We start from the raw sequence: 13891 nt of genomic DNA, 5'->3' as shown, positions 1-13891 counted from the left end.
AGATGCACACTCACATGCACACACAGGCACACGCACAGGCACACACAGCCTCGAAGCCTAGAAGGGACCCCAGGTGGAGGGGCCACCTGTCCCTGCGCAGTGGGGCCATGTCACCCAGCTCCCTGCAGGAGGCACTCCAGGGCCACTGTGCTCTGGCCTCGAGCTCTCGGCAGGAGCCCGAGGCTCTGCTTGCCAACCTTCCTGGTTGGTTCCATTCTTACCTCTTCTAAAAGTCTCTTCCCTCATCGTCCTCGCTCCCAGCGTCTGTTGCACTCAGCGTGTGAGATGCGCTGCATTTACTCACACGCTCTTCATCTTCCTCTGTCATCCTCACAAGCCACCGGTTCCAAAATCCCAGTGTATGTCCCGCTGTACCCCCTGTGGACCTGTCGCACCCGAGGCATGCGGAGCTAAGAGAGAACACAGGGTCTTAGGAAAGAAGCAGGTAGTGGTCTCCACCACACAGTGTGACAGCATAGTGTATTTGCCAGCATCGTGCTGTGGGCAGGCATACTGGGCTGAAGGGCCCACTCCGTGCAGGGACTGGACCTACTTCCAAGGCTGCCCTTGGGCCCTGACAGCTGTGTCTGTTCTGACCTGGACAGGGGCACAGCCAGGGGCATCCTGTAGAGGCAGTGAGGCCATGTCTCACCAGGTTCCCTCCCAGCAACCCAACACAGAAACAGCCTTGGAGCCAAGGGCTTTGCAGGGATAGGGGACATGGGTGTGCAAGGTTTGGGGGCACCAGAGCACGAGGGCATCGGCGGCTAGATGGCCTGGGCCAGAGGGTCCGTGCTTGGATGGTGGCAGAGTCCACCACCAGGGCTAGAGCCATGGAGCCTACTGGTGCAGGGACCAACTGGCGAGGAAAGTTTCGGACAGGAGTTGGAGGAGGACATACAGCGGTGGGAATTAGTGCAGCATCCCCATCCCTCGGCCAAGGGCTCAAAGAAGGAGGAGGGAAGCAGGTCAAGAGCAGCGGGAAGTCACGCACCCAGGAAGCTGCTTCCAGCTGTGGGCCTGGGGCAAGTGTCTGCGTGTGCCTGCATGCATATGTGGGGGCTATGTGATGCACATGTGTGCACACATGTGTGTGCATCTTGGAGGGAGGTAAAGGATGGACAGGTCAGATCGTGGGATCCCAGGTTCTCCCATGAAGGATGCAGAGGCAGTCGGCCTTGGGGGCAGGACCCCCTCAGCCTGGTGGAGGCAAAGGCTGGGACGGGTGGCCTGGGCTGTTCTCCACCCATGCCCTGGACACCCAGGAACATTCCTCATCCCCACGAGCACACTCAGCACTTGTGATCACAGGGCAGATCCTCCATGGGTTTACCAAAAACACTTACTGAGAAGCATCTGTTTCATTTAGCCCAGAAATTAAAAATGATCCTAATCATGATCATACAGCCAAAACAGAACAACTATACTGGGGGGCAAACCTAGAATTGGGTGGGGCAGTTGGGCACTGCCAGGGAGGGGCACCCAGCAGAGAGCTACCTAGCAACAGGATGGAGCTCCCCGCCACACGTGGAAGCTTCTGAGCCAATGCTTATCTGTAAGTCAGAACACTATGCTATCCCCATGGAAACAAGGCACCTGGGATAAAAAAAGTAAACGTGCTTCATTTTAGAGATTGTGGTTTTCTGCATGTTGTAGATATTCCAAAATTACAAAGGCTGTGACAGTTTCCTTCACCTGCCACTTTGTAAAGCCATGAGTTCTTCTCAGATCTGGGAGAATACACAGTGAGAAATGTGTGCCAGGCTTTGCAGGAGAGAGGGGGTCAGGCTGGGAGAGGGTGAAGAGAGGGCCACCCGCCAACCTGGTCACCAGAGGCAAGTTCCAGCTCTGTGCCCCCGGCCCCAGGCAAAACAAGACAAGGTCTGCCCTGCTCCGTGTGTCCTCTGCGGCTGGGCTGGGCGCAGCTGGGGCCTGCATGTGTCGGGGATGGGACTCGAGTCCCAGGGAGGGGACGTGCCAGCCACATACCCAACTCTGCATCAGGGGGGCTCCCAGAACCAGAAATCCCATTGTGAACTGCGTCCCTAGTTCTAGCACTTTTGGCTGTGTTCACGTTGAGTTCATTCTACAACAAAGGTCTGACTTCCACATCTTTCCCGGGTGAACTCATCCCACACGACCCACTGATTCTTTCCTCATGCCGTGGAATGTGTTTCCAGAAAGGTGCAGATAAGCTGCCACCTCTCGGGTTGAAAGGCAGAGCACCGTGCTCCATGTGGGGTAGAATGCCTCGACTTCACACAGCATCTCGCTCCCACTCTTGCTCTCCCTCACGCTCACATGCTCTCAGACCCCGTCCACTGCTAGGAGGGGGTCCCGCTCCCTTAGCCAAGTCTGAATCCTAATGCAGTGCACGGAGAGCTTAGCGGTCTTGAACAAGTTGCCAGGAAATACACTGAGCGTTTTTCACTTTGTAAATACGAAAAAGGGACATAAAGCCGTTGTTTCTGAATTGCAGTGTTCTCTCTGGGAATTAATCCACAGGGAGACAAACTGCCCCACTCTCAGATCCGTGCCGAGAAGTAAAGAAGGAAGAGACACTTCTCCCAGGGCAGCAGCCCCACTCTGCCATAATCCCTGCCATTCGCACACTCCTCTGGGCCAGAGGCAGCTTGTCCATGGTTGGCTGAGATTGTTTCCATAAAACCAGAGAAAGCTAATTACAGTTCAGTACAACTTGTAAGAGCCATTTCGAATAGAACCGATGGGACCTCGGACTATATTTTCCTGTCCTCCTTCGGGGCCTGTTGGGAGGGGGTGGTTGTGCTTCCAGAGTGAGTCTGTGAGCAGAGCTCGGCTTTGTTTCTGCAGTGACGTCACGTCGTGGGCCCCAGATGCTGACTTCCGTTAAGAACAAACCAGACCCTGCCTGGGTACGCAAGTGCCATCCTTGCTTCCTCTGGGGCTAGGTGGTGGGCTCCACGCGCCTCGTGCAGGTGGCCCAACAGGGGCTTCCCCCACACCCACGAAGGCCAACTCACGTCCAGGAGGCTGTGGCCGTGGTGGGTCCTCCCTCGCAGCCAAGGTTGCAGCAGGACGTTAGGGCCTGGTGGCCCTGTTCCACTGCCCTCTGCAGCGGGGGCACCCAAGGGACTTGTGCTCCACAGTGGTGAGGACTGCTCGCCCGCCACCGAGGTTGGGGCCCCAAGGACCACACGTCCAGACCTCCCACTTGGGCCTCAGACCTCGGGCGCTGGGCAGCGTGAGGCCCCTGGCAGTGCTCAGCAGCATGAGGGAAGGGAAAGCCAGGAGCAGGCTCTGGCTCGAGCACCACCGTCTGTGTCTCAAGGCTCGGGCTCCAACAGGAAAACCAGGGAAAAGAGCCCTTGTTTCAAGGGGTTCAGTCCTTTCTGCTCACACGGCAGGCAGTGCCTCGAGGTGACGCCGGTGCCTCTCGGGGAGTGACCTCTGCTGACCACTGGAAAGTGAGGCCAGAAGGACCTCGGGCCGCTTCTGGGTACTGCCCACTGCGGGGCTGTTCAGGGCCCCCACAGGTCCCCCACTCAGCCGTGATGGAGTCTCTGGTTCGACAACCCTGCCTCAGTTTGTCCTGCTGTCACAGAGAGGGGCCCTGGCTCTGGGCTCACTCACACCTGCCCCAAGCCTGGTCCTTTGACTTCACCTGGCCAGCCCAGCCTAGCCCTTCATACCTGGGTCCTAACAGAACGACAGTGTGCATGGGGGTCAGAATCTTGGGGTGAGGAGGTTTGAGGACCACTGTGTTGAGCTCCAAGGTCCAGAGGGAGTGTGTGGTGTTGTTCTGTTCAGCAGGGTTGGCACATGACTGGTACTTAATGAGCAATAGTAGCTGTAGACAAAGGAATGAATGAAGAACGGTGAACAGCAAGCCGTGGATCCTGGCCGAAGGCCATGTGCCTGGCAGCATGTATCTGCCGTGTGGGCCCAGCAGAATTCTAGAACTAGTGCTCTGTTGGTGGGCACCTTCAACTTCCTGGTGTGTATGGAAACGCCATGAACAACAGTGTCATTCCACATACGTGTGACTATCTGCGGAATAAAGTCATAGAAATCGAATTGCGAGCCCAAATGTTCAAAGCATTTACAATTTTGATGGATATCAAAATTCTGTTTCTTCCCTTGCGAAGGAATGGATTCTATATTACCACCAAAAGCTGGACACACTCAGCCTGACCCAGTAGGTGATATGGTTGCTGGGCCGTTCTGAGTGGCACTGGGCATTGTATTTAAGAGCAACTGACAATTCCTGCTCAGCGAGCTCTCTGATCACATCCTGTACCTCCTCTTCCTTATTGGGTTAGCAGTCTCTTTCTTACCAATTTAAATATTAGGGAAACTACTCTGTTTCTGATACAAGTTACAGATACTTTTTCCAGCTTATCGTTCTTTTGATCGGCTTACGGTGGTGTTTTTATTCCATGCAGAACTTTTTTACTCTTACATAATCACATCTATTAATATTATTAATTATTATTAATATATGTTTACGGCCTCTGGGTTTTGTGTTATAGTCAGGGCTCCCGTATTTCAATACATGAAACAGATTCTCCCATGTCGTCTTTAGCACACTTTTGTTGCTTTTCATTTGTATTTAAATCTTTGACCCGTCTGGCGTCAATCTGATGATGTGTAAAGTCAGCTTATTGTTTTCCTAGATATCTGGCCACGTATCTCAATATCATTATAGAAAAATTATGTTTCCCCAATGATTTAAATGCTTTTACCCAATAATTTGCATGTATTTTGGGTCCATGTCTAGATTTCCTACTTATCATTTGCCAGTAGGATATACTTTATAATTTCATGATGCTTTAATATCTGATATGACTTCTTCTTTTAGGTTTGTCCTGCCTATTCTTGTTTCTCTTCTCACACAAATTTACATTTAGCCTTTCTAGATTTTTAGAAAACGAGTTGACATTTTTTTAAAGATTTATTTTAGATAGAGAGACAGTGAGCGAGGGAGTGAGTGGGGGGGGAGGGGCAAAGTGGGGGGGAGAGGGAGAGAATCTCCAGCAGACTCCATGCTGAGCATGGAGCTCGACGCACGGCTCACCCTCACGACCCCAAGATCATGACCTGAGTGGAAGTCAAGAGTCCGATGCTTCACGGACAGAGCCATCCAGGTGCCCCCCAAAAAAGAGTTAACATTTTAATTGGGATTGCACTCTTTGTGCAGCTCAGCTTTGCAGAGATGGGTGTCCTCTGACACAGCATCTGGTCGAGCATGTGGCTGCCGCCTGACTGTCCAGGCCCCTCAGAGGCACTGCCGAGTTTTCTTGCTATAGAGCATCCACGTTTCCTCCTCACCACACTCGTCCATGATGGGTCTTTTGTTGATAAAGGCAGTCTTTCCTTCTAGGGTATTTCCTAGTGGTTCTTATTTCTGATTTTATACACCTTGCCACATTCTCTCACATTTTTGTACATTTGTTTCAGTTGCTTCTCTAGAGTTTTCCAGACATACGATAAAATAATCTACGTAATTCTCTCTTTATCTTTGTACTTCCACTTGACTACATTGTGTGGGCCGGGCACAATGACACCGTGTCAAAGCGTACGCGGGATTGTCTGTCTTCTCCGTGTCTTCAATACACCAAAGTCAGTGGGAGCGTTCCCGGCGCTCACCAACCATGTAACTTTCAGGTTGGGACACATCACTGATGAGGTTAAAGAAATATTCATCGATTTCTATTTTATCAGGAACATTTTAAAAAGAGAGTGAACGTTGAATTCATCCATCGTTTTGTCAGCATCTATGGAGATGATCATATTCTTCCCTTTTGTTCTGTTAAATGGTGGTTTATGTCAATAGGTCTGATATTGAGCCGTTCCTGCTACACTGGAAAAAACACTTGTCACAGTATATAATACTTTTAACACACCGCAAGATCATGTTTGCTAAGAATTTATTTAGAATTTTCACAGTGCTATTCATACATTAGATTAGTTGATGGTTTATTTACTGATTTCTTTGTTGTCAAAGTTATGCTTGCTTCCCTAAAACACACTGGAAGCTTGAACCAATATGTTGTACACCTGAAAGAAACAAAACACTGATTTTCAATTCGGATTCAATAATAAACAATGGAAGCTTTCTGTTTCTATGTTTGGAGCAGACAGGGAGGTGGTACAGCCAGAAGTTGGCATTTTCCACTGTAAGTAAGCTGGAAATGGGTCTTTCATGTGCATCTGTTGGAAATGAGAAGATGAATGATACTTAGGGAGAAATTTATATTTTAATTTCAGTTAAGATAATACAGACTAATAGTAAGAGTTTTGTTTTTGGTAAAATTCCAAGTTTGATTTGCTCTTGCACCCACTTGGTGCCTGGCACATGTTTGTTGGTTAATTTTGAAGTTGTTTGGAGGCCAGATTTTAATTATATTTAAAAACATTATTTAATGCTCATAAGCTGCAATAATGAATGACAAAGTAAAATGTAATTTAATAAACAACAGAGTGCCTGCTTTATGGAGCTCAGATTCTTACAAGACAAGGAGGGACTGCCTGCTGGACAAGCACCAGGAGGGCACTGCTCATGGAATGCACATGACACCCACATGGACACACTCGTGCACATAGAATGCACACAGACACACACGTGCACATGGAATGCACACGGACACACACGTGCACATAGAATGCACACAGACACACAATGCACATGGAATGCACACGGACACGTGCACATGACACCCACATGGACACACACGTGCACATGGACACCCACACGGACACACTCGTGCACATAGAATGCACACACACAATGCACATGGAATGCACACGGACACGTGCACATGACACCCACACGGACACACACGTGCACATGGAATGCACACGGACATGTGCACATGACACCCACACGGACACACACGTGCACATGGACACCCACACGGACACACACGTGCACATAGAATGCACACACACAATGCACATGGAATGCACACGGACACGTGCACATGACACCCACACGGACACACACGTGCACATGGACGCACATGGGCACACACACACATGACACCCAAAGACATGTGCGCACGGACACACACGTGGACACCTGCACACACACGTGCTCATGGATGGGGCCTCAGAGAAGTTGGTGTGATTGGAGTTTTGGAGGGGGGTTGGGAGGAGGGACAGTTAAGGTTGAGGACAGGTGACCCCAGGTGGGCCTGCTGCTGTGGGGAGGGGTGAGGGCCACTGCCGAGCTCAGGAGAGGCCATGCCGATAAATGACTGTGCGGGGGGCACCAAGACCAGGCAGTGATACCAGCCTCTGTGATTGAAGGGGGGGTCATTTTCTCAAATTAGCCACCAATGAACCCTTAAAGGGAATTTCGTGAAATCCTAGGGGCAGAGAGAGCCACGCAGTCTGGGGCCTTCATTCTTCTGGGAATGGGAAGTGTTTCGGGTGGGCCTGATGAGCTTTCACTGTGAAGGGCTCACTCTGTTCCGAGAGGTGGCTCCTCCTCAGCTCACACGACCCCGCAAGAACACTGGCTTCCCAGTGAGTCTGTGGCTGAGACTGACGTGCTCTCTCTCGGCACAGAACGTGGTTCAGTCCCTTGCTTGTGAGGGCTCCGGGGCCTGGCACGGCCTCCACGTGCGACAGCGCCTCTGTGCTGGCAGGCAGTGCCCCCGGTCCTGACCCAAAGAGAAGGCAGGCCCAGAGTCCCAGCCCTGCCCAGGGAGGTGGCTCTTCCCACTGACACTGGCTACTGCACTGAGAACTAGAGGGACAAGTGGAATCTGACTTTGCGGCGTCCAGTTCCCAGGACTCAGCAAAAGTTCTGTCTTGCCCTAGACCTCTCATCCCTTGGCAGGTGCCTGATGCTTCAGGGGAGACGTTGCCTGCTTTGGGGACAGTCACCCAAGCAGGAAGCAGAGGACCCCAGCTGCACGCCCGGGCAGCCTCCTGGTACAGGGAAAGCGCCTGGGCCCAGGGTCAGGGTCCTTTCGGGGCTGTGACAGCAGACCTACCCAGCCCCCCAGATTTGTCAGCTGAACGCCCAACTGCACCTGCTCACAGGGCAGGGGGAGGCCAGCCCAGCACTAGGGGAGCGCGACATGGGCAGCAGGAGAGCAGGGAGAAAGGGAGGCCTAGAGGAACCGCCCCTCAGTCCCGCTCCCTCCCCCAGCACCATTCCGGAGCACAGATAAAAGAGAAACCTGAGCAGGGAATGTTTGCGGTGCCGACGCCAATCAAGGACTCTGTTGCCACGGTAACGGGGACACTTCATCAGCTCGGGAGCAGATGGTCAGTGAGCAACAGGCAGCATATGCTCCGTAAGCCCTGACATGGGCACAGATGGAGGGTGGGCAGGGCTCTCGGGCGGGCGACGCGTCCCCTCTGCCTCTTGCTGGCGCTGTGCTGTCCGCGGAGGGCGCGGGGCCGTGGGGCATGCAGCTCAGGGCTCCACCTGACCAGGCGAAGCCGGGCTGCCAGGGCCCGCGGCTGGTGGGGCATCAGCGACACTCCTCGAGGACCCTGATTAACAGCCCTGCTGCCGCCGGGGCGTCTGCAGCTCCCGCCTTGGTTTCTGGGGCTTTTACAGAAGAAATCAAACGTCTGGAGCATTTTCAGGGGTGGGGGCAGACACAGGGCCCAGAGAGGTGGGGTGAGCGATGAAATGTGACTCTCGGACTGATGGTCACTGGCCGCCTGTTGGCCAGTGATCAGACTCTGGGGCGGCAAGCTCCTCATTTTAGTCTCTGCATCTGGTTTGCTCCCTTGAAGTGGGGTTTAAATCTCAGGCTCCAAGGCTAACAGACCGGCTGTGTGACCGCAGATCCTGGAGCTGCCCCGGGCTTCCTGAGGCCGGTCGAGCGGCCAGGGCAGAACAGGTGTTGTGGGCTGGGGCCTCACGGTCATGGACGCAGGGCAGGCTGGCGGTGTGTGGCCAGGCCTGGGAGGTGAGTCCCACCCTGGGGCTGTGCCTCCACCCGGTGAGCCAGGCACACTTTCTCCTGGGGACAGTCTCCTGAATCAGGGCACCCCGGGCTCATTTCTGCAAGGTCTGCAGGCCGGGAGCATCTCCACCTGCAGCGAGTGTGCGTCGGGCAGCGCCCACCTGCCCAGCTACAGCTCTGCTCTTGGCCTGTCCGGCTGCCGGGGTCTGCCTAGTTCACCAGGTCTCACTAACTCACTACTCACTGGTGCTCAACACCAGCGTGGATCCGGCTCTCTGGGGCCTGTTCCTTCGGGGAATGTCCTCAGCTGAGTCTGCCTGGGTTGATGGGCCCCAGTCCTCAGCTGCCCTGCGGGGAGCCCCCTGGAGCTGCCTCCGCAACCGCCTCTAGGACAAACACTCCAGAAGTCTCCCAGCCAGCTGGAAAGTGCTCTGACCGGTCTCAATAGTTGTCCTGTCCATAACAGATCCGGAGAGACAAACTCAATTTGTTTAAAAACAAAGGCCTGCCTTCCTTTGGAGGTTGCCCCAGTGCCACCTGCCAGGTGTCTCCCCTGCGCTGATGGGCGGAGGGCCTCCTCCCTGCTCTCTGGATTTACCAACGTGGAACAGCTCGGAGGAGCCAGGGCATGGTCCCCCTGGGTGTTTTCTCTGAGGCTACTTGTGTTGAGACGTCCATGTCTGCATCACTCCTGGGGAAGCCAGCACCAGAGGAACATGCAAGGGGACAGGCCGTGTCTCTCCACGGATCTGCAAGGGTCTTCGAGGAAACGTGTGTGCCTGAGTACATTTTACGGATGAAGCCAGTGACTGTGGCATCCAGTTCATGGCGGCAAGCGGGCGGGGACATCCCGTGACCCTGGGGCCTCGCCTGCTTTCGGTGGGCAGGACAGCAGGTAGGGGCTGTCTGGGGTGTCCTGCCCTCAGCTGGTTAGCAGCGATTCGGTCTCCACTGGGCCCGGAAGACTAGTGCTCTGTGGTCTGCAGGGCCCTGGAAGGTGCAGCAGCCCAGGGAGCCCACCTCCTCTGGCCTGTCCCCTTAGGCACCCATGGTCACTTTATGAAGTACCTCGGCACTGCAGGGTGATAAAGCGTGGACCGCCCTCTGGGGCCACCGTGGTGGGGGTGGGGAGATACAGAACACAGCTTTTCTCCACGTGCGCTTTGAGAACCAAACCCACAGAACTGGATGGTCACACCGAAGTTTTATTTGGAGTCAACTATGTCCTGGGCTGATGGGTCTTCTAAGATTCTACAGGAAGAACTAAGGGTTCCAAGGTGTGTGTGGACGATGATTTATCTTTTTGCTCGCCTCCATTGGTCTCGGTCTTCAGAGCCTGGCAGGGTGGGCTTGTGGAGCTGCGGGATGTGGAGGTGGCCTTTGGAGAGCCCTTCTTTCATTTAATAGCTGAGTGTCTCAAATGCCAAACACCCCCTACCCTCCAAGCCGCAGCGCCCCCACCTGGGAGCCCTCCAGGGAAGCAGGACACAGGCCTGGAACTTGGTCATCACAGAGGCTGCCCGGGGATGGACACGGTGAGTGCCCCCCACTGTCCATCCATGTCGTCTGGATGACCGTGTGGACGGACAGAGGGCTGCTGTGTCTGTGGCTTGTGGAGATGCCACGCTGCTTCTACTCCCTGAGGAGTTTCAGGGCATTATCCTGGCTTGTTGCACAATAACTAAGTGAAGGTGGGAAATGCCGATGTTCAGAATATTATTTAATAATCTTCCTGCTGCTCAGAACTCAGAATGCCTTTATCTCAAACTTTCTTCTTTTTTGGACTTTGGAATTTTGGGGAACGATAAAATCAAACACTGTTACAGGTGTGGAGTGAGTCGAGTGCATACATTAGGCGCTCAAGAAACAGTGAATAAATGTCCTTGACATAAATCACGTAAGACCCAAGAGTCAGGTAGGGAGCCTTTCTTTTGTTCTAGAACAACAACATATTCGGTCTTTGGTTTCCTAACAATTGTCACGGCCCCGAATGTGCAGGGCCTGAGCTTGCCATCGCGTCGCCGTGAGAGCCAGGAGCCGTCCACAAGACGCCCGCCTGCATGACGCCCTCCCACCTCCCCCAGACACTGGCCTTCTCAGGCTGGCGGGGGGATCAGCAGCTGGCGCAGTCTCATTTGCTGCAGCCCTGGCACCGGGCATTCAGTAGTTGTTCAGTAATGTGAATGAGTGGATGAGCGACTGAAGGGGTTCCCAGGAGTCCCCGAGAAGGTGTGACCCTGTGACTGCTGAGGGCTGCATCACTTTAAACACTAAGCTTCAGGGCGCCTGGGTGGCTCAGTCGTTAAGCGTCTGCCTTCGGCTCAGGTCATAATCCCAAGGTCCCGGGATCGAGCCCCGCATCGGGCTCCCTGCTCTGCGGGAAGCCTGCTTCTCCCTCTCCCACTCCCCCGGCTTGTGTTCCTACTCTCGCTATCTCTCTGTCAAATAAATAAATAAAATCTTAAAAAAAAAAAAACAAAAAAACCCACTAAGCTTCAGGTGGAGTTAAAAGACCAGATAAAATCTGTGTACACAAATTAACGAAAACTGGCGCCGAAATGCCAATGGCTGTCCCCAGGAAGGCTGTTCTGCGGCTTGAGAGTAAGTTCCAGGCCAGCAGCACTTTGCCAAGACACTTCCAGGTGATGGCTTCCGCCTGAGACGCAGGTCGATGGGCTGCGCATTTACCTCTTTCCTGCCAGAAGGCCCTCCTTGACGTCTTCTGCGGACAGTTTCCATGGGAGACCAAATGAAGACAGACCCTGCCTCCTCGGGGAGCTCACCCCCCATGGCCCCAGTGTCTGGCGGGAGCCCAGTGCAGCAGTGAACGAGTGTCGTGGGGGCAGGGACCGCCTTCCTGAAGCGCCGCCGTGGGGCCCACAGCTCCCTGTCCTCCCAGAGTCACACTGCTCTTTCCAAATCAGCAGGATGCGCAGGGGCCGTGCCAGGCAGGGGCTGAAACCGCGCGGCTCTCTGGCCTCTGCTGCTCCCCTCCAGCCTGAGCCGCGGGGCCCTGCCGTCCCCAAGTGCCGTCTGAGGAGAGGTCGCCTGCAGGAGAGGCGGGCTCTGCGCCGGACACCCTTCACCCTGCAGGACGCGCGGCCCCAGGAGGCTGCCTTTCCATCCCTCACCCTGATCTGGCTTCGGCACGTATCACGGTTACTTGGCACAAGATTAATTCTCCAATTGTGTTTTTCCTTCTCAGCTAGCTTTAAAGTTAGCCCACTTTCCGAGCGAACGCCAGCCGGAACAAGCTGGTGCTGACCAAGAGAATGCCGAGCAGCCTGGGGACGCTGCCTGCACAGGACCCCCGGGCGCCAGACGACCCCACCCTGCGTCCGTCCTCCACTCACGGGCTGACGGGGAGGGACACTGGGGACACGGAGTGCCATGGCCTTGGCCTCCTCTCTGCCCCAACCTGGTCTGTGATGCACACGTGGTCACAGAAAACAGTGAGCTCTGGGGCTGAGAGCATTCCAAAGCCAACGCATGGACTCCTGCGTGTATTTCCCTGGGTCCCCAGAGCGTCGTGGCCATCAGCTGTGCCGCAGCACAACAGAGGGACCTCTTCTGTCTGGCTCGGGTGCGTGGGCTCTCCTCCCTGGCCGCGCGGCGGGAGGCAGACCCACCGTTGCCCCGACAACTGCCTCTGGTGGGCCTGGGGCCTGTGCCTAGGACAGGATCCGCAGAGCTCTGGGCCCGGCCGGGCCCACTCGCACTCACCCTGGGGCACCAGGCCCACGTGATGGGGCAGCTACCTGAGGACACCCTGCTCTGTGCCATGCCGGGTTCGTACGAGAGGGGCCCACTTGGGGGCAGGGGTCAGCCTGTACCCCGGCTCCTCCAGGTCACCCCTGGGCACCCACTGGATGTAACCCTCTGCTTAGGCCAGAGGTGAGAGAAATGGGGGTCTGGGGGACAACTGGCTAGGAAACGCAAGGGTCAAGTTTATTTTAGGTAAAGACAAGGCAATCTATGGTCCCTGGAGCGACAGAGACACAGACACAGAGAGGGAGACAGAGAAAGACACAGAGGGAGAGAGAGACAGAGAGACGGAGACAGAGGGAGCGCAAGTGAGCTCAAAACAGGGTTAGGGAATCAGGGGCCTCGAGCCAACTTCCGTGTCTGAAAGCCCCATCGATATTGTTAAGCTACATGACATTTAGTAAACTCTTACATTTAAAAGCATATTCTTGCCTTTTATTGGTTTGTTTTCGTTATTAGAGTTTGTAAAAAAAAAAACAAAACAGCCGGTTTACCAAAATTAACTGCTAGTAAAAGTGATTTACACAAAATGCTTGAAGTCAGCAGTGTGTGGGGAGGGAAGGTGTCTCCATGAGGCAGGAGAAGCCCTGGCTCACCGTGCTGGCGGCTGGAGTGTGTCCCAGAACCCTGGAAGCCCAAGCACCTGCTGCCCATCTGCCTGCACACACACGTGTACATCCAGTCCCACACAGTCCCACGTGGAGGCTAACCCCACACCAGGGGCGCTGCAGTGGGCCCGTCGTCCTCAGCGACCCATACACGTCATGCAGGCTGATCCCCGCGCACTGGGCCCTGTGCTCGCTGCCCCCCAACCACCAGGGGAACGGCCACGGCTCCATCACTGGGTCTGGACCCTGGCTTTCAGCCCTGCCCGAGGGCGAGGTCTCCTGAAACACGCAGTGAGCAGGAGTTAGGGTTAGGTCATCAGCACTGATCTGCTTCTTCAAAGATGAATTTTTTTATCTGTATAAATGTTTGAAGTTGGCTACGGTTTTGAATCAACCGCCTCTGAATCCCTCACATTTTAGGATCTTAATTTGACCCTTTTTAGGGTCCATCAAAGGTCTGAGTTTGGATGGTGGCATGTTCCACCCCAACGTAGCCATGAGGGCAAAGAGAAAAACAAAGAAAGTGAAGGAAACATCCCCACAGGATGGCTGCCTTTTCAGAAAAAATTAAAGTTCATTTTATTTTTCATTTCTATGATTTTTACA

This window comes from Mirounga leonina, unplaced genomic scaffold, assembly GCF_011800145.1.
Source record: "Mirounga leonina isolate KUSES-001 unplaced genomic scaffold, KU_Mleo_1.0 Mir_54, whole genome shotgun sequence".
Classification (NCBI taxonomy): Eukaryota; Metazoa; Chordata; class Mammalia; order Carnivora; family Phocidae; genus Mirounga; species Mirounga leonina.
Note: the sequence above shows the minus strand (reverse complement) of the source record.